General features: G+C 45.0%; 2 pseudogenes; both read right to left on the bottom strand.

The window, feature by feature from the left end:
* Positions 1-4,862: 4,862 nt before the first annotated feature.
* On the bottom strand, positions 4,863-7,951 carry LOC147912730 (leukocyte immunoglobulin-like receptor subfamily A member 6; annotated as a pseudogene).
* A 4,766-nt stretch (positions 7,952-12,717) lies between these two features.
* Positions 12,718-16,023, bottom strand: LOC101387674 (leukocyte immunoglobulin-like receptor subfamily A member 6; annotated as a pseudogene).
* Positions 16,024-26,568: the final 10,545 nt, after the last annotated feature.

The raw sequence follows: 26,568 nt of genomic DNA, 5'->3' as shown, positions 1-26,568 counted from the left end.
AGTTTTAGCACATCATTTTGGATTTACCTCTTTCAGGCTGGATCTTTGTTATTACGATTTATTGGTTGTTAAAACAGATTGCATGGTCTGAAAGGGAAAATAGAGACTCCTTAATATACATCAAGGCCTGTGGATGTTAGAAAAAAGAGAAAATTGTTTTATATGAAAGTGTACCAGAGCATGAAAGTGTAAGGAGGTGTGGTCCCAAATCTGCCATGTGGGATATATGCTGACTTCACAGAAATGGGGAAATATAGGAGCCAGTCAAGATACTCAACAGTGGTCAAAAAGGAAATTTCCACAGTTTAATGGCAGAAGAGTTCAGGCATTGGTGCTGCATGTGAACAATGATTCCTCCACCTCGCAGTGACCAGCAGACAGTTCACACACTGTATTCCCCAAATGCTCTTCCAGAACCTCCTGGTCACACAGGATTTATTTCCAAGGCTCTACCTCTCTGAGTGTGGCATTGTTCTCTCTTGTGTTTTTCTCCTGGCTGCATCAGGGTCTTCTTGGGCTGTGTCGAGCCTGAAATCGCAGAATCCCAAGGACAATCAGGATGAAACCAGCCATGTACATCAGGATGAAACTATCCACTGTGTAATTTTGGGGGTGTGGACAAAGAGGGCACAGAAATTAGGGCAGAGCAAAATCACCCCAGGATCCCTGTATGTCCACCAGGCACCTGGGTCCTCTTGACAGGACATGATCCTCTGCAGCCAACCCCATAACTGAAAATTTCTCATGCTCACCACTCTTGGAGTCTGGCTTGTTTTGTGATGGGCTGATGGATTCAGCTCCACGTGAGAACCAAAAATTAGATATGCACGAGGAATTGATGAGACTCAAGCCTGTGGCTTCATATCCCCCTTGTTTCTCATAACATGACTGTTATGCAGTCCCTTAACGAACACTTCCTCTGCTGTAGAAGGATTCCCTCTATTCTCCTTGGATTCTTTCAGTCTCCACTCGTTTTCTGAATTTGTACTTTGCTTCTGAGTCACTTTGAAACATAGTTTGTACGTGACCCAAGAGCTCAGGATTGATGAGAAAAATGGTCTAATTCAGAAATAATTGAGTTCTGGTAGGCTCTCTGTTCATTCTGGGACAAGAACTATCTAAGTTAACTCTTAGAGATATGAGAGCTTCTATTTATTAAACAACTGAAGATGAAGGATATATGGATGAGGGGTTGGTTATATATATATGATAGAAAGAGAGGAAATTTAATCCATACAGTGTAAGTTGGGTTAACTATATGTAATAAAATAGGTAAGAAGGAAGCAAGTCTGTTTTGAACAGTGTCACAGTGAATGTCACACTTGAAGTTGACATTTAAGCTGACTCCTGAATAAGTAATGAGCCTGAGAGGAGCCACCTGAAGACCCAGACCAGGCGCATCACAGGCTGCAGGAAGAGCAGGTCCCTAGAAAGATCTCAGTCTGTTCTTCAATAAGGAATAAAGTCATGTCTGTGGGATGTAGGGAGAGTCCAAAGGAGAAGGAAGAGCTGAGATTCAGGGGCTTGGTGCATTCAAGACAGGCTAGAAAGACAGGACAGAGAAGGGAGGCTCCATCACCACCACCACCACCACCACCATCATCATCATCATCATCATCATCATCACAACCATCATCATCATCATCATCCTGTCTCTCTCTCTCTTTCTGTCTCTCTTTCTCTCTCTTTGGAAGAACTTTGGAAATCACTATAAGATTCCAAGGAGAGAAGACAAGTCAGTTAATTTTATATTTGAAATATTTCATGCTAAAATGCTGGGTGAGAAAGTGGATTGAAGGAATTTGTGAACTTCCCAGCTTGTTTGAAATTAAAATCGTGTAATGGTTAATGGCTCTCAATAGACACTAGATAAATAGATGAGAACAAAGATAACCTCTATCCTTTCCATATCCTATATCTAGAACCAAAGAAGTCCACCATTCTGGTCTTTAAAGCCTTAGGGAATAGAGAAAATCAGTGGTATTATAAAATCGGGTAAGCACAAAAAATACGTAATCTTGGGAATCTATTTTAACCAGTTTTAACATAAAAAAAGATTAAAAAAAACAAATTGTAGATCAATTCTAAGTATACAGCTCCAGGTAAAAATTCTAAATATGTTTATACAAGTCAGAAAGTATGAATGAATAATAAACATCATACAGTGGGGTTAATGTCCAAGTGTTTGATACTAAGAAGTCTTTTAAATGTATCTCACCATGGTGAAAATTAAAGAGGAAAAATTCAGGAGTTGTACAAAAATCCAGAAAAAAATTCCTAATTTCTATTAAGAAAATAATATTTTTTTCCTAACAAAACTTGAATGTAACAGAAAAATGGACTGACATGAGTAGGCCAATAGGATTATACATTAAAAAAATATAGATTTTGATGTGCTTGCCTTAAAATAATTTGGGCTAAAAATGAAGATGTTTTTGAAGTGACACCCAGGTCCATCTTAATATTTTACTTTGTCATCATTATCATATAGTATTTGATGCAAATAAAATCAATACAGAATGTGGAAATAAAGAAGTGAAATTTTAATTTCCTTGAGGTTGATATAAAGATTATCAGTAAATCAGAGGTCAATTGAAAAACAATTGAAAGGTGGATAATCTGTAGTATGTTAATAGGATATAAACTTAATATAACCAAACCAGTGTCATTGCTATCTATATTAACCAATATTTAGAAATTATAAAGAAATCAAAGATTTTCCTTATAATTTAATAAAGTAGTTGAATAATTCTTACGCTGTGAGTATAGACATTTTATGAATAAAACTTCAATATGCCTCTGGTCATTAGTAAACCTCCTTTTAAAGCATATTTTATAACAAAACTTCATATTAATAAGAAATTATTCTCCATAATGATTGTATAAATTTAATCTAATCCCAATGGAAATAGAAATAGAGTTCCAATTTTTCATCCATTATTCTTTATAATTTAAATTTGTAAATTTACATATGCAAGTATTGCTATAAAATTTCTCAGAAAGAGAGCAATCATAGAGACGTGTGCACAGGAAATGCAGAGTAGACGTGAACTTCACACAGACACGTTGTGCAGTAACCCACTAAACAATTTCAGTGAGGCGCGCATGGTCCCTCCTTAGTCTCAGGTGTGCACTGAGTGGCTGGAGGCCTCCAGGTGAGCACGGGAGGGCCATGCAGAGCGGTACCCATGGGCGAGGTGCTTCACTTTATAGGAGAGTGTCTGGTGTGGGCTCCACCTGCACCCACAGCGGATCCCACCTTGGCCCGAGCAGCCTTCTGTCCTGGTCTGAGAGGGTTCAGGGACCCCCGCACATGTGTGAGTGAGGGACCCCATCTAAAGGTCTCTTAGAAATGAGAAACACGACCTGCCAAGGGAGTGTCTGTCTGTCCTCTCTCCAGCTTTCCCAGCCTGTCCTCCTCCATCAGTCCAGCATCTTCCCTGGATTCCAAGTCAGGCCTGGACACCAAAGGCTGCAAACCCGCCCCTCTTCTTCTACTCCATACGTCCTCCAAAACTGGTCAGGGTCCTGCGAGCAAGGTGATCCGACAAGGGGGAGTGGCTTTCAGTAGAAATTCTCACAAATTTTCTGTGGGACAAGGAGGGTTGAGACGCTAAGTCAATGCGGATTCCAAATCTTTGCAGTCTCCACAATATTGTGGCTTCCTCTTGCTAAGCTGAGACTCCAGGCCTGATGGACAAAAATCACATGCACCTGTCCCCTGTCTCCCTCAGCTTTTTAATCCCGACAAGGTCAGTCTTACTTGGAGCAGCAGGACAGGCCCAGAGAGGGCTGGACCAGGAGCAGGGATATGATGGGCCACTTCCCAGATCCTCCAGAAGGTCGGAAATGAAAAGGTCTCTGGAGGTAACGACCAGGCAGCTCCCACTTATTCAGAGAGGGAAAGGCATTCTCAGAAGTTCAACCTCCTGGGACCGCTGATCTCACACAGACTCAGCTCCACCTCCCGGTTGCCTCTGGGGGTTCTCCACCTGCTCCTGGCTCCTGGTGTTTAGAGAAGCTGTGATTCTGACACCAGGAAGTCAGTGGGTGGAGGCCTCTGTCTTGAACTTCAGTCTAATCTCATTTCCTCCAATAAATGAGAAACTAGAAATCTCAAATCCTCCTCATTTCACTGAGTCTCATTCTATCCCTCTCTCTTCCTTGTCCCTGTCAGAGACTGCAAGGATGGGGTGACCCAGGGGTGGGAGGTTCCCACCTATTTCCACCCTCTGATGGGCTGACTCTTGTCTATAGAACATCCCCTGTGCTCCCATTATTTCCACCATGTCTCAGACTTTCCTGTGGACGGGGCCCAGAGAAGACCTTTTGAGCTCAGAGAAGACGTGGTCAGGTGTTCCCACCTGAGACCAGGAGCTCTGGGACCAGGGACCTTTTGAAAATCACCATATCTAGGAACAATGAGACCACCACTGTGGATTACATCACATATATCATAAACTAAGTTTGGGGGAGGTGAGGGCGTGGGGCTGTTGCTCCCCAATTCAGCCTGACTGACCCTCCTCCAGCTTGGGCCCCAACATCTCCCTCTGCCATGACTGCCCCACCCATCATCTGCCAGACTCAGAGCCCCTGTAGCCCTGTGGTCCTGGCCCTTCTGCCCAACTTCTGGGTCCCCTGGGTGACAAGCCTGTCCTTGAGTATCTGAGGGGGCATCACATCCTCTGGGAGACTCTCAGAACTTCCCTGGGTGGTCTGTGCTCCCTCTGAGCAAAGGGGCTTCAGTGACTCACTAGTTGTTGAGATGGGCCCTGTTGGGGGGAGGCTGGAGTCCTCAGAGTGTCCTGGGTCTTAGGACAGGAAGGGGGTGAGGGGCTGGGGCTGACCCTGGAGTCTCCACCTCACTCAATCTCTTCTCCTACATCTGCACTGTGGCTGCCACAAGATCGTCTTTCTGCACACCCGGCACCATCTAGATCCAGGTGAGGGGGAAGAGGGTGGGAAGGGGTTGGAGGTCCTCCGATGGGGCAGATCCCCTTCTAGATGACCCTCCTTCACTCCCATCCCAGCCCAGATATCTCTTGAGGAAGGGCCCCAAATAGATCATAGGGGCAGGAGACATGCCTGGGGCCCCTTACCTGAGACCAGGAGCTCCAGGGGGTCAATGGGGAGTGACAAGATGTAGGGGGAGGTGCTTTCTGAACTGTAGCACCTGTAGGTCCCCTCGTAGTCTGAGGTCACAGGACTGATGATGAAGTTGGCCTGAAAAGGTGAAGCTGCATCCTGCAGATGAAAGTGTTGGGAGGAGCAAGTGTCTGCTCCTTGGACAGAGGGAAGGTATCCAACCAGATTTCAGAGCGACACTGCAGGGTCACCTTCTCTCCTTCAGACACTGAGGCCCCCAGCTGCGCAGAGAGGGAGTGTTTCTCACACATTCCTGGGGGAGAGAAAGGTTGTGATTTGTAGACAGCAGCGACCTCCCCACAGGCCCTTGACCCTGATCTGAGGGACCACTGTCCTCTGTCCAGGTACTCTGTCTGTGACCCCCTCTTGGCTCCTCTAAGTCCCTCTCAGTGAACATCTTTAATCTCCTTGCCTCTCACTCCCCCTTCCTCTTTCCCTCTCTCTCAACCACTGCCCCATCTCAGCCTCTGCTCCAGGACCCTCTCCTTGGACCAAATCATCACCAGGGGTGACCATGGGCCCAGTGCCCTGAGCAGACAATCAGGACATGAGGCTCCTCATACACTATCAGGATATCCAGGGGGGCGCCTGGGGCCAACCATGCATAGCAGAGGTTGTGTCTACCATAGCATCTGTACTGGCCCCCATGGGTGTGGTTCACATGGCCCAAGGGGAGGTCAGGGCTGTGTTGCTCTTGAAGACACTGGTGGGTGTGATCCCCTCGTCCATGGTCAGAGCGAATCTGTCAAAGCCGGCCTCTGAGTGACACTGGAGGGTCAGGTTGTCTCCAGAAAGCACCAGCGAGCCAGGTTGGGCTGAGGAGGAGGGCTCCCTGTACACGCCTGGAGAGAAGGGATAGTGGCATCGAAGGGGAGGTACACTCCACATTGCCCTCTGGGGCCTGCAGTGACAGTTCTCACTGGTCCCTCCCCAAACATCCTGCTCTGTGGTTCAGGCCCCAGGAGGCCATGTCACCATCTCCCATCACCCACAGGGCTTTACTGGGCACACAGCTCAGGTAAGTCATTTTGGGGTCCCAGGAAAGAGATGGTCAGGTTGTCCCTCACCTGTGACCTCAAGAGGCAGAGGGTCGCTGGGGTGTGACCACACATACGGGTAGGCTCTGGAGGAACCATAGCATCTGTAGGTCCCCCAATGGGAGGTGTTCATGGGCCCACAGGGAAGAGAGCCTATCCTCTTCCACGATAGGCCCTTGATTCCATGTGTCTGGGATGGTCAGCTCCTCCCTCCTTCATCAGATGGAAAGTGTCCAATGTGGACTCTGAGCTACAGGAGAGGGACATGTTCCCTCCTGATGCCACCACAGATCCTGGATGGGATGAGAGAGATGGTGCACTGTACACTCCTGAGGGAGAAGGAGGGAGCAGTGTTAAAGGGGGGACCATCAGTCCACATACCCCAGGTGTGGACTGTGAGGGCTGAGGTCCCCTGAGCCCACACTCAATTCCCTTCTGCCTGTAAGGATGAGCCCAGAGTGGGATGCGACCTGGTTCCTCCCCCTACTTGTCACCACCAGGGGCAGGGAGTCACTGTGCTCTGACCATCCATTCCTGCTGGTGTGATATGCACACTGATACAGCACTGCAGTGTGTTGGCTCATAGATCAATGGAGAAAGTGATCTTGTTGCTAGAAACCTGTGGTGTCCAGAGTTTGGATTCTCTGTCTTTATATAGATGGTAGACATCAGCCTGCAGAGACCTCTGACAGCTGATGATGGCAGAGCTCCCCATGGTGACCATGGAGACTGGGTGGCCCAGATGGAGGGTTTGCAGGGGGTGGAGGGCTCCTGGAAAAGAATCAGACCCAAAGTGTCAAGGGAGCCCTTCTCAACCTCAGTTGTCCCAGCTGTCACTCCAAGGCTCCTCCCAGACAGGTCACCATCAGCTCAGACCCTCTCTGCTCCACCCAGATGCCCAGGAGGGTTCATTGGTCTAAAGCAGGAAGACTCTTCCCAAGTTCCATGAAATCTGACACAGCCCTGGAAAAGAGTTCCCTGTGAGAGTGTGTCCCCCCAACATACACAAACAGAAGCTCTAGGCCTGGTCTGAACCCCTTCATGCTGGGGTCAGATCTCAGGCTGAGAATATCTCCCATCCCCCGTGAAATTCTGCCCTCCAATGATCCTTCTGAGTTCTGGGGTCTCAGGGATCAGGACTTGTGAGAGGAAGGGACCCCATCCTCTGCTTTTCCAAAAACTCATGGATGCAGAGGAGAGCAATGAGGGTTGGGGTCCTGGTACTGCCTCCCATGCTCCATAGCAGTGCAGACCACTTATAAAGACCACAGAGCTAGGCAGGCAGACAGACAAATGGGTGGACAAGGTCCAGACTGAGTGTGACACGTCTTGGATTTCTCATCAACGCCTTCACAGGAAGAGGAACAGCCTCTCCCAGGGACTCGCTCTGGTCTCTCTGAAGGTTTGGGATGAAGAGACAGCAGGCTCTGTGGATCTTCCAGACCATCTGAGTTTCACCAGACCTTGCATACTCTGCCTCCACTTCATGACAAACCCAAATCCAGAGAGTGATACTTGTCTCAGAACATGAGGGTAGATGATGCAAGGCGGGGCCTAGGAGCCAGCCCATTTCAGTTCCAATTCTGACTCTGCCTTTTATAGAACCTCTGTGACCTGAGATAAATCACCTCCCTTTCCTGAGACTCTATAAATGCAAATTTTCTTCCTTCCTTCCACCATCTGGGCATCAACCAGTGTTAACTGAGCAGTTACCATGACCAGGCATGAGATTTGTGGGTGAAGCTGACCAATTCCTTCACTGGAGTCATGAATCTCTGAGTAGCGACAACAGACAATACAGACATTTAGACAATGGATCATTTGGCTGAAGTTTTGGTAAGTCACAGAAAAGGAGGAAAACAGAAAATAGAGAGACTCAATAACAGGTGGACGTCTAGCAACCTTAGTGATGTGAGTGTGGGGACATTCTGGAGAAGGAGAGACGAAGACAAGGTAGGGTTATCACAAATGTGGTGTGGGGCCAATGTCCTTGACCAGGAAGAGGTTGAACTAGACTAAGAACTGTGAGTAACCAGGTAACACTGCACCCTCATCATACAGGGTCTTGTGCAACCTGCAAGTATCCTTGGATTTTATCTTTCATGCAACAGGAAAATTTTCAGTAAAGGAATGGATGAACAGATTACTGTTTTGAGAAGAGCACCACTCTGTAGGAGGACACTTCTGTAGGAAGACTGTATTGATATGAACAGTGAAAATATCCAATATTAATCCAAACTCTACATGACATTTGATCAGTGTTCTAAGTAGTTTTTGAGGATTTTTCACCCTTACGAAAATCCCACAACAAAAATACATTCACAGTTGAATGAGATGAAGCAGGAAGAGTTCTTTATCATTATCATGGTCCAGGAGGGTTGGAGATGAGTCTGCTGTGTTCAAATTGGCTCACAGAGCCGCCCAAGAGAAGACACAAATGTGATAACTACTCAGGTTCTATGCGTGTTGAGGAGGGCTGCTGGTCAACTGGGATAGGTTTGGTTTGTATGGAGGAGCTGGCTTTGCTTCAGCTGGAGTTTAGCTCAGCCTGATCATCAACCTCATGGATTGTCAAATGCAGGTGGCTGGAATTTACTTGAAGGAAGGAGGAGACCTGTGGAAGAGTTTTGTGCAGGGTGGGGTCAGTCACAGGTAAGTTTGGGGCCAAGAGAATAAAACACTTCATCAGGGAGTGAGAGCCTGGGGTTGGGGGCAGGAAGGAGGCTGATCAGGTGGCACCAACAAGAGGTCTTGAGTCTTGAACAGAGCTTGACTGCAGTGATGGACAAGAGTCGTGGATGAAGGGCTCAGGGACAGAGGTACTTGTTTTTTGTTCTTGTTGTATTGAGGTGGAAGATAGTGAAGAATTGAGGGCTCCTTCACTCTCTACTTTCCTTGACTAGTGGAGCCAATGGGGCTATCACAGGAGGGATGACCCCAAGAGGAGAAGGATGCTTGGGAAGATCTTTATAACACTGTCCACTGACTCACATAGGGAACCACCACCTCCCTCCTGGCCTGGAGCTGTGGTTTTGTTTCTCTGAAGCACTTCCTCTCTGTCCCTCATTTATATAAGCAGCAGCACCTTCTCTTCACCACTCTCCATCAAACCCCTGAGTCATTGTTGCCTCCTCACCATCTCTTGTCCCCCAGACAATAACTCTTCATCTGAGTCTGTGGGTTCTGTCTCCATGCTTTTGGCAAATGAGCTAGTTGGAGAAAATTCACAGGTTTGTTGTTTTCCATTCAACAGTTGATGGACATCTGGGCTGTTATCACTTTTTGTCTATTGTGAAGAGTTCTTCTATGACCATGCTTGCATAAATGTTTGTTCAACTACTTGTTTGCAATTATTTTTATTTTCTTTATTGCAGTAAGAGGGCTTAACATGTGATCTACCCTCTTTACAAATGTTGGTTCACAATATGGTGTTGTTAAGTATAGCCATACAGTTGTACAGCAGATCTCTAGAATTCATTAATTTTGCATAACTGAAACTCAGACCTAGAAGGGGAATTTCTAGTTCATATGGTAATTCTGGGTTTAGCTTTTTAAGGAACTGCCAAACTGCTTTCCACAGTGACTGAATCATTTTATATTCCCACCAGCAGTGTACGTGGGTTCAGATTTCTTCACGTTCTCATCAACACGTATTATGTTTTTTCAAATTATGGCCAATGTAGTGGTGTGAAGGGGTATCTAGTTGTGTTTTTTTTGCGTTTCCTTAATTAGTAATTGAAAGTGGAAAATATTTCAGATTCTTGCTGTGCCTTTGTATTTCTTCGTTGTAGAAACATCTATCCAAGCCATTGGACTAATATTTAATTGGATTACTTTTTGTTGTTAGTCCCTTGTTAGATATATGATTTACAAATATTTTTCTCTAATTTTTAGGTTGCCTTTAAACTCTTGATTGCATTTACTGGTGCACATGTATTTTAAATTTTGATAACATTCAATTAATCTACTTTTTTTCTTGTTTTCTTGTCCTTTAATGTCATATCCAAGAAACAATTGTCAAGTCCAAAGTTATGAAGATTTACTCAATGTTTTTCTCTAAGAGTTTTATAGTTTTTGCTCTTCTATTGATCCCTGTTGAGCTAATTTTTGCATATGGGCTGTGTAAGGGTCAAGATTCCCTCTCTTGCATGTGGATATTCAGTTTTCCCTATGCAATTTGTTGAAGAGACTATTCTTTCCCCATTGAGTGGTCTTGGCAGCTTCATTGAAATCAACTGCTCATATGTATGGGTTTATATCTCGTCCTTTACTTTTCTCCCATGCAGCTATACGTCTGTCCTCATGCCAACACCTCATTGTTGTGATTACATGGGCTTTCTATTAAGGCTGAAATCAGGAAGTGTGAGTTCTCCAACTGTGTTCTTTCTCAAAATTTTTGGATATGGTGGGTCTTTTGCAATTACCTTGAATTAGAGGAATGGCTTTTTCATTTCTGCAGAAATGGCATTTGGGATTTTTACGGGGATTTTATTGATTCTGTTGATTGCCGTGGGGAGTATTGTTATCTTTACAACTTTAAATATTCCAAGCCGTGATCCTGAAATGTCTTACCATTGATTTAAGTCTTTTCAAATTTCCTTCAAAAGATTTTTAAAAAGCACAAAATGCCACAATGTATAAGTGTTGCACTTCTTTTGATAAATTTTTTCCTGTGCATATTTTCTTTCGGATGCTGTTATGAGTTGAATTATGTCCCCTAAAATAATATATTGAAGTCCTCAGCACCAGGACCCGTGAATGGGACTTTTTTTGGAAATAGGTCCTTTTCAGATTAAATCAATTAAAATAATATCATACTGATTTAGGGTGAGTCCTCATCCACTATTTCAGTTGTCATTATCAGAAACAGAAAATAGGCACATAAGGAGAAAGTCATTGAAGATGGGGACACTTGAGGAGATGTCAGCTGTGTGAAGATGGAGGCAGAGACTGTGGTTACGCTGCCACAAGCCTAAGGGTGCCTGGGGACAAGGAGAGCTAAGATGAGGCAAGAAGGATTTTTCCTTAGAGGCTGCATGGCGAGCATGGGCTTGCTGACACCTTGATTGTGGACTTTTAGTCTCCAGAATTGTAAGAGAATAATTTTCTGTTTTTTTACTCCACCAAATTGGCAGTAATGTTTTACAAAAAACCCAGGACACTAATACAAGGTGGAAGTATGTAGTGTTTGCAAGACTGGGCTCTGGTATCTGGCAGCCTGAGCTCATTTCTGGATCTTCCACTCTTTGGCTCTGTGACTCTGAGCATGCTGCGTGATATCTGAACTTCTACTTCCTCATTATGAAAATGTTGATAATGTTACTAATATCCTCTTCAGGTTTATATGAGGACCAAATTATTTATTACATTGAAAATTTCACAAAATTATAGGTCTCCTTGTTATCCAAAGACTAATGAACATAATCATGGAGTTTTCTATGGAGATACTGTGACACTCATCAGCACCATGACCCAGGTCTGGTCCCTACAGCACCGTACGGGGACTGGGTACAGCTGCACTCTGTGTGGGGACACAAGCCCATGTCCAGCCTGAGGACAGAAGCAGAGAGTGGGGGAGTGGGATGCAGTGGCCACTGACCTGTCACCACAACCTCCAGGGGCACTTTCTGTTGGGGTCATTTGCAACACCTGCAGTCATGGTGTAAATGTAGTGATGGGGGACTGCTCTCTTGTTCTGGGATCTCAATGTGCCTGGTTATCCTGGAGCTCAGAGCATCCCTCTTCTCCAGGCATGGATGGCCACATACTCACTGCTGTGGAAAGGAGCCTGGAAAATCTGGGATCTTGGTGTGGGGAGAGTCCTTATCATGATGTTTAAAATAGAAGGAAGCATTTGTCACATGGGGCTATTGGTGAGGTGAGCTGCCTCTGGCTCCTCCTCACCTGCAAAAGACAATTCTATTCATTACTTCCCAACTCTGCATTCAGTGTTTTCACACTGACATCTTGAAATTGGCCACAAAGGGAGTATTACACCAAATAAATAGACAAATGCCACAAATAAGGGTTTTTATAAAAATGAAGTTTGCTTAGAGCTGATTTACTGACACACCACCTGGCAGTCACTTCAAACCCCAGTTTGCTCATCCTAACTGATGGCACCTCTGGAGAAACTGTACCAGGTATCATTTGATAGGGAAAGAAGGGCTTGAAAGGTCCAGAGAGAGTTTTAGTAAATGGTTTTGGATTTATCTGTTCCAGATTGGACCTGATTTTAACTCACTTATTCAGCTATTTAAAGCATATTCAGTGTTCTGAGTTGAAGAGATGGAGGTCGACAGCACACATCAGCAAATGTGGAAATTAAAAATAAAGAAAAATGTGTCACAAGAAAATGGAATAGACCATGAAGTTGTGTAAAGTTGTGGGATATACCCTCATGAGATAGAAGTGAGAAAATATGGGGGGCAGCCAAGGAGACTCAACAATGGTAGGCAGAGAAAGTATCACAGTTTAATAAAGGAAGAATCCCGGACTGGGAACACCTACACATTCTCTTGCACCCAAACCATGTTTACTCCCTCGAGGCTCTCAGCAGGCAGTTCAACCAACATGTGCTGCAGATTTTCCTCCAGAACCTCCTGGGCACATTATATTTGTTGCAAGGCTCTGCCACTCTGAATGGTGCATTATCTGCTCTCGGGTTGACCTTCTGGCTGCACCTTGGGTCCTTCTCTGGTTGTGTCGAGCCTGTATCAGCAGCACCCCGAGGGCCACCAGGATCAAACCAGCCATGCCTATTCGGATGAGATTCTCCACTGTGTAGTCTGGGGATGTGAGGACAGGAATTGTGGTCAAAGAGTTCACAGAGGTCAGGGAAGAAGCAAATCACCCCAGGATCCCTGGGTGTCCACCCAAGGCACCCGCCTCTCCTGGACAGGACATGACCCTCTGCACCAGCCCCACAACTGAGAACTTCTCCTGCTCTGCACTCTTGGGGTCTGACTTCACTTATGATGGGCTGATGGTCTCAGCTGATTCTGAGAGTCATACAATGAGAGGGTGAGTGAGGAGTGGGGGAGACATGAGCCTTTCTCTGGGGTTCTGTGCTCTCATACGCCCCCAGTTCTCATATCATGACTTGTCCACAGTCCCTTAATGAGCAGTTTCTCTACTCTCACCAGGTTCCCTCTCGTTTCCTTATTGGATTTGCTCAGCCTTTCTGTGTTCTTTGCTCTCAGAACCTGAGTCACTTTGGAACAGTGTAGCTGTGCCCCAGGAGCTAAGGATTAGGTCTCTCAACACAGAAGTAATTGAGTGCTGTGTGTTCTGTGTTCAGTTGTAGATGCGAGAATCCATAATCTTATCCCCTAAAGCTGAGAGTTCCCCTTATTACTCAGCTAAGGACTCAGGGTCCACGGGTGAGGGGGTGGAGTCATGATCTCCTAATGCCCCTCTGTGGAGCTTCCCCCTGTGCCCTCATTTGTTCCTGTCTCAGATTTCCTGAGGACAGAGCCCTGAGCTGACTGACTCAGAAAGGACAGGGTCAGGGCCCCTCACCTGAGACCATGAGCTCCAGGAGGTCACTGGGGTGTGACAACAGGTAGGGGCTGGTATTGAGTGAGCTGTAGCACCTGTAGGTACCCCCTTGGGCTGAGGTGACAGGTCTCATGGAGAATTGGGCCTGGTAATGCTGAGATTGGTACTTTGATCTAAGATGCCGGGGGTGGGTGGGGGGGACGCGGATCAGCTGCCCCTTCCTTGGACAGAAGGAAAGTGTCCCTCAGGCTCTATTACTGACACAGCAGGGTCACATTCTCTCCCAAGGCCACCGTGGGGCCCGGCTGCACCGAGAGGGAGGGTGTGTCAGGGAGGTGTCCTAGAGAGAGGAAGGGTGGGTGAGGGGCTGCCCACCCCCCTTGTTGTGAACTGAGAGTCCCTAGGCCTCTCTCTGAGGACCCTCATGTCTGTCTTGTTTTCTCTGATTCTCTACCCCCCATCCCCTGTCTCTCTGTCTGTCTCCCTCGCTCGGGACCCCACATCCCTCTTCCTGGCATCACCACCTGGGGATCCCCAAGCAGGGCTTGTGCAGAGTGTGGGTCCATGACTGACCCACTGGCTCCTCACCTGCCACCATGATGTCCAGCGTTCACTGGGGGCCGACCACTCAGAGGACAGATTGTGTCCACTGTAGCATCTGTACCAGCCCCTGTGGGAGGGTCTCAAAGGATCCAGGGGTAAGTCAGCCTGAGAGAGCCCAGCCTGGGGCTGCTGGGAAAGGTGCTGTGGGAGGTCATGTTCCCCCTCCTTGGACAGAGTATTTCTGTCATAGTCACCGACAGAGAGACACTAGAGGGTCAGACTCTGTTCAGAGGCCATGACAGGGCCCTGCTGGGTCAGGAGGGAGGGCTTCCCAGACACATCTGGGAGAAAGACCACCAGTGGATTTCAGGGGCTGAGTCTTTCCACAAACCCCCTTCTCCATCCTGGACCCCAGGTCCCACTGTCTCTCTCCGTCTGTGTCTCTGGCCCAGGAGCCCCATGCTCCCCTCACTCCATGCTCTCATCTGGGACTACCCTGGGAGTAAAGACCAAAATAACTTGCTGGTGCCTCAAAACATGGATGGGGCTAGGATGAGACTTCCTCACCTGAGACCAGGAGCTCCAGGGAGTCACTAGGGTGTGACCACTCCTGGGATTTGTTTCTGTAACAGCCATAGCATCTGAATGTCCACCTGTGGCTGGGAGTCACGGGTCCCACTGGGAACAAAGCGGGGAGCTGCCCATTGAGGTGTTGCTGTGAGTACCGGGTCCAGGAGGACTTCTGTTCTCCTTCCTTAGTCAGAATGAACCTGTCAAATCCCAGCCATGAGTCACACTGGATGGTCACGTTCCCTCCTGATGTCACCACAGGGCTTGGGAGGGCTGAGAGGGTGGGTTTGCTGTAGATTCCTAGGAGAGGAGGAGGCAGCATGTTAAATAAGGTTCACACCTCCCTCATATTCCCCAGGGCTGGGCTGTGAGAGGGGACACACCCCCGAGAGCAGACCCACTTCCTGGGGGCAGAGCCTGAGGCCGGGACCCATGAGTGTCCCCTCACCTGTCACCACCAGCTCCAGGGGGTCACTGGGCTCTGACCAGCCAGTGGGGCTGTAATAGTAACAGTGATATCTCCCTGCATCTTTCTCTGCCATGTGTGGGATGGAGAAGTTGGCCTTGCTCCCGAGCTTCAGTAAATTCCCTACACCCCAGGACCCTAAGCTTCGGTCTTTTTCCAGATGGTACTCCAGGGCCTCCAGGGACCCTTGACACCAGATGGTCACGGGCCTCCCCCTGGGGATCACAGAGCCTGGCTCAGCCCAGATGGTGGGTTTGGGGAGGGTCCCTGGAAGGAAATCAGACACTGGGTCACAAGACACTCCCCATACCCAGTTCCCCAGCTCTCAGGCCCAGGACCCTCCCAGATGGTCCCCATCCCTCAATCCAAAACTGCTATTCTCTATCGCCAGCTGCCAGAGTGGGTCCCCTTGTCCCCAGTGAGGTCAGGAGACCTGGAAACCTGGGGACAGACTCACCTGCCTGCACTGGGGTCTTCGGGCCCACACTCAGCCCTGGAAGAAAGTTCCCTGTGAGAGATTTGCCTCTGAAGCCTGATTAGAACCCTCCTCCCCATGAGACTCCTGATTCCCGGTGTCTCCTGACAGACCAAGGCCTGGCCCTGGGGCAGGGTCCCTTCTAGAACAGGGCTTTCCCTTCCCCTCCCCAGATCTCACTAAGGCAGAGTAGGGCCATGAGGTTGGGAGTCATGGCCTCTTCTCCCTCTGGCCCTGGCTGTGCGAGTGGAGTAGACAAAGGTGCCGGGCAGGATAGGCCGACATGCAGGGTGTACACACTTAGATACTGGTCCTCCTCATCACGAGGTTGTCTCGTCAGCAGACGCACAGAAAGGGGAACTTCCTCTTCTCAAGGTCCTGGCTCTTGTTTCCAGAACTAAGCAGCAAATATACACAGAGACACCACTTCCAAGGGAGGGTGACCCAGGGCATGTTCTTCGCCCTCAGAGCCTCCCCCATGGGGTCTCCTCCATCCTCAGCCCATCCATCAGCATATCCCTGTGGGGTCCTCACCATGGACTGTGGTCATCCAGGCCCTGGAGACGCTTCAGGGAAGACGCAGGCTCCTGCTGCACTGCAGAGCTCAGATTAGCAGAGACATTCGCTCAACATCTAACTGTACAGTTCAGGTCGAGGTCATTGTGACAATAAGCACAAAGGAGAAATACAGGGAAATAAGGGAAGGAGACACCCCTTTTCTCCTGGCCCCCGAGTGTGGGTTTTCTTTCTATCATATCCCCCCACATGAACTTCTCCTTTTTCTTGCAACAGCGTCCACTCCCACCTCTCTGGGAACAACCTTCTAAGTCGTCCCTGCCTCCTCAGTGCCCTTGTTCCTCGGCAAGAGATCTCCTCCTCATGCTGGGGTCATGTCTTAGGTATAGGGGACAATCAATGGGTTAGTGCTCTGATTTGGGGGACAGAGGTGGTTCTTATGTAAATATTCCTCCATCATCTGCTGCCCACGTGACCTTGAGCATTAACATCCAATCTCTGAGCCTCGGTTTCCTCATCTGCAGCATGCTGCCAGGAACCCCACTCCTCAGAGTGGTTGTGGGATCAGTGGTCCCAGGACGTGGGAGGGATCAACCATTGTTAATTTCCAGACCTGATAAAAATGTGTGGGGTTTGAGACATGAGAGAATCAAAGTGTCAGACTCGATAGTCAGGGTGGATGATTGATGTGCCCGCTCAGGAGCCCCCATCTGCTCCTAACACTGAGAAGTGCTGTTTATGATATTTCTGAAATCTGTAGCCAGAGTTGACTGCGGAAAAAGAGAAACAAAAGTTTTCAAAATTGAGACGGAACCTTAAAAGATAACAGAGGACAAGACAGAGTGGCCACAGGTGCCTGGGACCATCAAGTGTTCATTTAGAGTGGAGGTTTCCACCTCTGTGTGGACAGGAGACGGACTCCCATGTCTTCACATGCAGGGAGGGAAGCAGAGCTCAAGCTGAAACTTGCAAGCTGTGTGCTCCTCCCCCACATTTTAGATGTGCACTGGAATATCTCTGTCCACTGACTCAGGACTATGGTCAGCTCTGAGCTATGTCCAGTATTTGTGTAGCATTACCCGGGCATCTGACCATGTGTGAATGTGGGGCTCATGATGGAGCCGTCCCTGGTGGGCACATCCCTAGACAGATGCTAAGTTTGGGAGAGAGGATGCCATGGGGCAGCTGCAACAATCCACCCCTTTCAGCCCTGAAGGTTAGGAAAGCCCTGGGAGAAACTTTCTATGGAAAATCAGGTGTGTGGGAGGTGAGCATCCATCAGGAATGGACATCAAAGAGAAACCCTAACGGTGATAAATAGTGCTATGAAAGACAGTCTACAGTACAGGTAATGGGGGCTGTCATATCCAAAGGAATAGAATACTGGAGTATATGAAACTCATTTTAATGTGTCTTTAAATACCTGAAAAAATAAAGGAGGAAATTGAATTCCTGAAAACCAACATAAGTTGTATTGTAGAAGAATATAGACCTTTAGAAATGAAACAGGAAAATACTTAGAGATAAAACATAAAAATTTCATTTAACACACTCAAAATATTCTTTTCATCAAGAAGATGGTACAGCTGAAGATCCAGTCATGAAGCTAGAATGTAATAGTGATGAAATTTTTAGGTTGCAGCACAGAGAGATTGGAATGAGGAAATTAAGATGCATGGGGAACAGAAAGAGAAGGACCATCTATGCTGTGAGTTTCAGGAGGAAGCAGTGAGAATGATGTCTGCAGCAGTCCTAGAGGCAAATGGTGGGCATTTTACAGAGATGTAGAAGGAACGTATAAGTGCTGGGAGCATGGATATATCAGTGAGATCTGAGTCTTGATATTTCACGGCAAAGTGAAGGAAATTGTTGGAGAAAAGACATTTCAAACAATGGCAAAAGATATGGGAAAAGTAAATTCAACGAATTAATTATGAGTGAAGAATTCTATACTCACTCAAATTACTATTAAGGGGCAAAGGTGAAAGGGTCAGCAGGGGAGAAATATGTAAGTACAAGGAGACCTGGGGCACATCTGACGCGTTTGGACTCATGTCTCACATGTTAAACCCACCACGTCAGGCTTCATCTTCATGAGGGATGAGGAGGGTGTTTGGGGCAGGTCTTTGACCATCAGATGTATTTTCCCCTCTTGCAGTTGGATCTTATCCTTTACTTAAGATAATGTTTTCAAGTATCTTAATTAAAGAAAGAGTGAAGATAAGGCATTTCAACATACACAAAATTTTAGACATTTTACTATTTACATGCTCACTAAAACAAAACTAATGTATGTAATTAAACCAAAAGGACTATTTACACAAAATAGAGAAACTGAGATGCAAAAGTGAGAAAAAGATGGCAAAACAAATAAACATTTGGGAAACTATGTTTTTATATACAGGCACATATAAGTTTATATTTAAGGAAGCTGAAAGAAAATATTTGGGGGGTGTGTGTGTGTAAGAGAGAGAGCGATTTGCAAGAAAATAAGTACTAACAGTTCGGCTAATGTGAAATGTCCTTTTCATTCCTGAAGGAGAGGACAAATAAAAAAATTGTCCAAAATTATAAATGTAAATACCAATAGGAACAATGGGAATAACTACCTAAAGTTAGAAATACAATATATTATCTCCAAACTGGTTGATGTAATTATACACAAAAAAATCTTGGTGACATCAGCAACATGGGGTGTGAGCTGTTCCCTTTGTCTCTCCCCCTTTTGAACTACAACTAAGTGGACATTCATTGACCAGAGACGAAGCCTACACAGCACCACAGCCCGCCTGAGAGACACACACAGCTGTTGTCTGAGGATGGATGGACTGACCCTCCGGGAAGTGGTGGAGATGGGTGAGCACTCCCTACCCTTCCCCACAGCCCTGTGCGCACGCAGGATCGCTGTCCAGCCTGCTGCCAGCAACCCGAAAGTGGGAACGTGCCCCGGGGCCACCGCAGGAAGAGGCAGTGGCAGCCCTTCGCCCACTGGTGATCACTTTCCCGGCGGCGGGGGTGGGGAGCCACCATGCTCCTGCAGTCCAGCCCTGACCAGTCCAAACGAGAAGCCCCGCCCACCAAGCACAGCGGCGGGACTACAGGCAGAGTCTGCAGCACAACTAAGTGCACTGAGGCAAGTACACGCCAGTCCCCACGAGCACCCATAGCACAGCTGAGCCTTGAAAGAGGAAGTGGGCCCTGGGGCGACTGTTGGAAGCGGTGGCGGCCGCCCTTAACCCACTCCTGATTGCTTTCCTGGCAGGTTGGGGAGCCCATCATGCCCCTGTGGCCAAAAGGAGTGCCCCTGGCTGGGTTCCCATGAGAAGCCCCGAGTACGTGAACGCTCCACAGGCTGGTGCAAGCTCCCGCAGTACCCACACGACTTCCAGCAGACGGGGTGGGGCCAGAAACTCTGCTCCTGCTCCCCCTAGCGGTAGCAGGTGGAATCTGTGAGCTAACACTGCCACAAATGCCCCAGCAAAAGATTAGTCCATCAAACACCGTGAGAAACCATAGCAACAGTTCAGACCAGAAGGAACACGACAATTCTCCAGAAACCAACCCTGAAGGCCCAGAAATTTACAGTCTAAATGACAGGGAATTCAAAATGGCTGTCATAAAGAAACTCAATGAGATACAAGAGAACACAAAAAACAGTTCAGTGAGCTCAGGAATAAAATGAACCTCTTCACCCAAGAGGTTGAAACTATAAAAAAAATCAAGCAGAAATGATGTATATGAAAAATATAATCAATGAAATAAAAAATAATCTAGAATCCTTAAAGAATAGAGGTGAAGTTATGGAGGAAAGAATTAGTGATTTAGAGGATAAAAATATAGAAATGCTACAGGTGGAGGAGGAGACATAAGATTTTAAAAAAATGAAGGAATTCTTTGAGAAATATCTGACTCAATTAGGAAAAGCAACATAAGGATTATAGGTATTCCAGAGGAAGAGAGAGAAAGGAGCAGAGAGCTTGTTCAAAGAAATAATAGCTGATAACTTCCCAAACCTGGGGAGGGAACCAGCTTTACAAATACATGAAGCTAATAGAACGCCTAATTATGTCAATGCTAAAAGATCTTCCCCAAGGCATACAATAGTAAAACTGGCAAAAGTCAATGACAAAGAAAAAATGTTAAGGACAGATAGACAAAAGAAAATAACATACAAAGGAACCCCTATCAGGCTTTCAGCAGATCTCTTGGCAAAAATTCTACAGGCCAGGAGAGAGTGGAATGATATATTCAAAATGCTGAAAGACAAAAACTTTCAGCCAAGAATACTCTATCCAGTGAAATTTTCCCTCACATGTGATAGAGAAACAAAAGCTTTCCAAGATAAACAAAAGCTGAGGGAGTTCATTGCCACTAGACCTCCCCTACCAGAAATGATTAAAGACACACTCATACCACAAACAAAAAGACAAAGGCCTACAAAGCTTTGATCAAGGAGATAATTAGACAGACAAAATCAGAAAACTGCAGCTCTGTATCAGAACAGATAAACAAATACTCAGTTATAACCTAAAGATAAAGGGAAGAAAAGCATCAAAAGTAACTATAAACACTTCAACTTAGTCAGAAACTCACAGCATTAAAGGCAGAATAATTTGTAACAACAGTCACTCAGAAAAGGAAGAGGAAAAGGATGGAACCTGCTTAGGTTATTGGAGATAAAAGGCTATAAGAAAATGGACTATTTCATCTATGAGATCTTTTATACAAACCTCACGGTAACCACTAAATAAAAAATCAGAGCAGAGCCACAATTCACAAAAAAAGAGAAAACTGAGAAAACGTCCTCAGAAAACCACCAAAACTAAATGGCAGTCAGAAATACAAAGGAAGAGAAACAATGGAAACATAGATCAACCAGAAAACAAGAGATAAAATGGCAGTATTAAGCCCTTATATATCAATAATCACTCAATGTAAATGGATTGAATTTTCCAATCAAAAGACACAGAGTAGTTGGATGGATTAAAAAACAAGATGCAACAATAGGCTACCTCCAGGAAACACATCTCAGCTCTAAGGGCAATCATAGTCTCAGAATGAAAGGATGGAAGACGATACTCCAAGCTAGTGGCAAATAAAAGAAAGCAGGTGTTGCCATACTTATATCAGACAAAGCAGACTTCAAGGTAAAAAAGACAATGAGAGACAAAGAGGGGCAGCATATAATGGTAAGAAGGACATTCCAAGAAGAGGACACAACACTTATTAATACATATGCACCTACAATAGGGGCACCAAAGTAAATAAAGCATCTATTAAGAGACCTAAAAGGAGAAATTAACAGCAACATAATAATATTAGGGGATCTTACCAACCCACTTACATCTAGGGGCAGATCATCCAGACAAAAAGTGAACAAGAAAATAGTAGATTTAAAACAATCACTTAATCAGATGGAACTATAAAACACCCAGAAGAAAATATAGGCAGCACACTATTTGAAATTGATCTTAGCAGCCACTTTTCAAACACCAAGGGATACAAAAGAAAAGTTAACAAATGAGACTACTTCAGACTAAAAACCTTCTGCAAAGCAAAGAAAACCATGAAAAAAATGAAAAGACTACCCACCAAGTGGGAGAAAATATTTGAAAATTACTTATCCAACAAAGAGTTGATATTCAAAATATATAAAGAACTCATACAATTCAACAACAAAAAAACAAACAAGCCAATCAAAAAGTGAGCACAGGATATGAACAGGCCTTTTTCCAAAGAAGATACACAGATGGCTAACAGGCACACGAAAAGGTGTTCAACATCACTAATTATTAGGGAAATGCAAATCAAAACAACAATGAGATATCACCTTACAGCAGTCAGAATGGCTATAATTACCAGGACAAAATCAACAAATGTTGGAGAGGATGTGGAGAAAAGGGAACACGCATGCATTGCTGGTGGGAACGCAAACTTGTGAAGCCACTATGGAAAACCGTATGGAGATTTCTCAAAAAGTTAAAAACAGAAATACCATACAATCCAGCTATCCCACTACTGAGCATTTATCCAAAGAACTTGAAATTAACAATCCAAAGAGATTTATGCACCCTATGTTCATTGCAGCATTACTCACAACAGCCAAGACGTGGAAGCAACTGAAGCCCCATCAACTGATGATTGGATAAAGAAGATGTGGTATATTTATATACAACAGAATACTACTCAGCCATAAAAAAGACAAAATCATCCCATACGCAATAACATGGATGGACCTAGAGGGTATGATGTTAAGTGAAATAAGCCATACAGAGAAAGACAAAAACCACATGATTTCACTCATATGTGGAATACAAGAAATACATTGATAAAGAGAACAGATCAGGGGTTACCAGAGGGGAAGGGGGATGGGGTAGGTGAAAGGGGTAAAGGGATGTATATGTGCAGTGATGGACAATAATTAGACTACTTGTGGTGACCATGATGAAGTCTACTCAGAAATTGATAAACGATAATGTACACCCAAAGATACACAATGTTATAAACCATTATGATCTCAATAAAGTTACTGGGAAAGAAAAAAAGCTCAAAGAGCTCAGAATGCATGGAAGTAATTACAGTTAAAATAGAGTGACAGACTACAAAAAGAAATAAAATTAATCTTGATCAAACCCCAAGTGGTCTGGAAATTCAAAATGAAAGTGAATGCAGGATATCTTAACCCATAATGAACCCACACTTAAATAAAATGGTGCTAATAATTTGAAATTATTTATTTCTTACAAAACGTTGAAAGATTAATTGGCTGACTCAAGGATTGGATCAAATCATTCCTCCCAGAAAAAAACCAGGTATATATGTAACAATAGAATCTCATCTAAAACAAAATCTTTTGAGTATTTTAAATCAGTAAAAGAAGTGCTATTGTTTTAATAAAATTAGGTGATAGCTATATAAATATTCAACAAAATTAAAATTAAGACAAAAATATTTCTATAAGGAAAAACTATTTAATCTTTTTAAAACAATATATTCACTTCGAAGGTATAGCACACATAAACAACATTATTCTAAAAACTGTCCATGAAATACACAAAACCTAAGTACATACATAATTGGAGATTCAAATAAACATTTATAAAATAGATTAATTGGATGAAAATAATATTTTATAAGAGTAAATGACATACTTAAATGTTGATGATATTACTAACATCTTTATGAGGTTTATGTGAGGATCAACTTATTTATTACCTTGAAAACTTCGCAAAACTGCATGTTGCCTTATTATGTGAAAGATATCAAGAACTGTTATAGAGGTATTTCTATAGGGATACTGTGAGACTCAGTAGAACTGTGACCCAGGTCTAGCACCACATGGGGATGGAGTATAGATGGGCTATAAGTGGGGACACAGGTCCGTGTCCATCCTGAGGACAGAAGCAGGGAGTAGGGGAGTGGGATATGGAGGCTCCTGACCTTTCATCACCATCTTCAGGGGCACTTTCTGTTGGGGGCATTTGCAAAGCTTGCAGTCATGGTGCACATGCAGTGATTGGAGACTGCTGTGTTGTTCTGGAATCTCAATGTGCCTGGTTATCCTGGAGCTCAGAGCATCCCTCTTCTCCAGGCATCGATGGCCACATGCTCATTGCTTTGGAAAGGAAGCTGGAAAGTCTGAGTTCTTGGTGCATGGAGATCCATGGAAGAAATGCCTCTCTTCAAGGGTCTCCACTTTTTTCTCTTGTCCTGAGGGAAGGGATATAAGGGAAGGAACTACTATTTGTGTGTCATCATTATTTCAGGGCCTGTCATTAGAGCTTTTCTTCTATTGGAACCTCTCCACGACCCAAGTATCATCTCTACTTTCAAGACGACACTAAGGCTTAGGGTCACTGTGTTTGTTCTTCAAGGTCAATTCTCCAGTAAGTTTCCATGTGGGAATGGAATAAAGATCACCCTGACCCCAGAGCCTGGCACCCCCTACACACAACTGCCTGCCTGGAAATAGCAGAGACTGGGGTTGAGACGTAGACCAGGACCGTGAAGCTGGGAGTGAGGGTCCTGCCAGCTACTCAGGACGATGCTTGGGTAGGCCTGAGTTGGGATGCTGTGAGCTGGAATGGACAGATTCTTGGAGACAAACCTAAAGGAGTTTAGAAGGTTGTCTTAATCCAGTGTGTTTTAGGCAAATTACTTATGAGCCTGAGATCATCTTTACAAAAGAGGAGATGAGCCACACCTAGTAGTTATGCGGTGAAGACTCAGTGATGGGGTGCGTGTAGCACCGATCCCAGGTTCTGGCACCCAGGATGTTCTCAGAAAATGCTGGTCTGTTCCACAGTGTGCAGTAACCAAGTCGCCCATTGCTCTATGCAGAGCCTTCTCCATGGGTGGTGAGCTGTGTGATCAGATGGGGCTCTAAGCTGGGCTAATGTCCTGCTGTCACTATGTTGACATTTGAACATGGGGCCCTGCATTTCTTTTTGCACCGTGCCCCACAAATTACGTAGCCAATCCCACCTCTATGATTAGGCTGTTGTATTCGATTGTCTCATTTTAATTTGTTACCTCATTGTTATGTCTCAGCTGTATGGAGAGGAAAACAGGGAATCCTTGGGCTAGAAAACTGCGAGGGGGACCAAACTGACAGAAATGAAAGGGGAAGGTAACGAGGGAGGCTTGATTTACTGAAGATTGCATTGTGTGTGCGTGTGTGTGTGTGTGAGAAAAAATAAATCTTTTTCTTCCTGTCTTTCCATTTACAATGAATCCATTCACTCATCCATTCTTTCAATCTTCATATAAAAACATTGACTATATTTCACACAATGTACCAAGCATGAAAACTAAAATACGTGTGTAACTCACATGGATCTTGTTCTTTAATCCCTACTAGTCTTGGGACACGGTGGACATCAAATAATTAAACTATACGGAATTATACACTATGACACGTGTTATGTGGAATAAATCCTCGGAGATTGGAGATTAGATAACTATAGAAAATATAACTAGTCTGGGCATCATGGATGATCAATTACGAGGACGAGATGTTTGATTCCTGGGACATGATGTGTTCAGAAACTCACATGAACCCATTTCAAATTCTTATTTGCATGCTCTGTGATATTGGGGAAGTGTTTGCCTGGTGACCCAGTTTCTCACCAAGAAACAGAGGAAGAGGCTTACTGTCTGATTGGATTCAGGAGAGGCTGACAGGCAGGTGACGATCATGTTTTGACAGAAACACAATGCCAAAATGTGACATATTTGATACAACAGATTAAGAGCAATGTAGTTTGCCTGAACGAAGAGCCACTTTATTCAGTGCCTAGTGCAAACTATGACTTTCTCCACCCTACTTCCATCCCACCTCAATAAATTGTACATAAAATAAACATAGGTTGTAAACAGAAATGTGTTATTTATTAATAACGACAAGTGGGCTTATGAGTCAACAGATGAAAGTCAAGAAGAACTTTGTCAGTGTTGCAGAGGACCCTGTGAATTCCATCTTTTACAGAACCTTCCAACATCATCTTCTAGGTTACCAGATAATGGATTACATAGGAATTTTTCCTTCCTTTATTACAGGGTTAAAATTAGTTATGTCTCCACTTGGACGTTATGTATGTAATGGAATAATCCTACACTCATCATGTTTGAAAATTTATCTGTATTCTGAATGTAGTTTCAGTTTGTGTATTTTTACTGTTATACAATATTCTATTGCATATATACACCTCAAATGTTAATTCATTGTCAGATTGATTTCTATGTTTTCTTCCTAAAATGAATGACACCTGAGTCAATGTTCTTGTAAAAGTATCATTGTGCATATGTACACATTTTCCCCTAGGGAATATAGTTATGGACCAGAGCTGAGTGTCTCCTCCTTTTAACTGATAATTTTTATCTACTCCCCAAACTGATTGAGGCAGTCTGTACTCCTACCGTAATGTATTGGGATACTAAAACTCAATGTTTTCTCCCACAATTGATGTTGCCATGGTTTTCTCTTTTGTCTCTAAACGGATGTACTAGGGTTGTGGAATCGTAATTTCGTTAAAACTGTGGCATAAAATTGAAGAGAAGATGATCTTTTTTTTTTTTTTTTTTTTTTTTTTTAAAGATTTTATTTATTCAGTTTTTTCCCCCCAAAGCCCCAGTAGACAGTTGTATGTCATAGGTTCACATCCTTCTAGTTGCTGTACGTGGGACCCGGCCTCGTGTTGGAGGGAGAAGTGGTGCCTCGGGGCGCTCCCGGGATCCGAACCCGGGTCGCCAGCATCAGAGCGCGCGCACTTAACCGCCAAGCCACAGAGCCGGCCCTAGAGAAGATGATCTTATCA

The sequence above is a fragment of the Ceratotherium simum genome, chromosome 33, assembly GCF_057802395.1.
Source record: "Ceratotherium simum simum isolate JZ-2026a chromosome 33, ASM5780239v1, whole genome shotgun sequence".
Taxonomy (NCBI): Eukaryota; Metazoa; Chordata; class Mammalia; order Perissodactyla; family Rhinocerotidae; genus Ceratotherium; species Ceratotherium simum.
The sequence above is the reverse complement of the archived record's forward strand: the minus strand, read 5'-3'. Positions and strand labels throughout refer to the sequence as shown.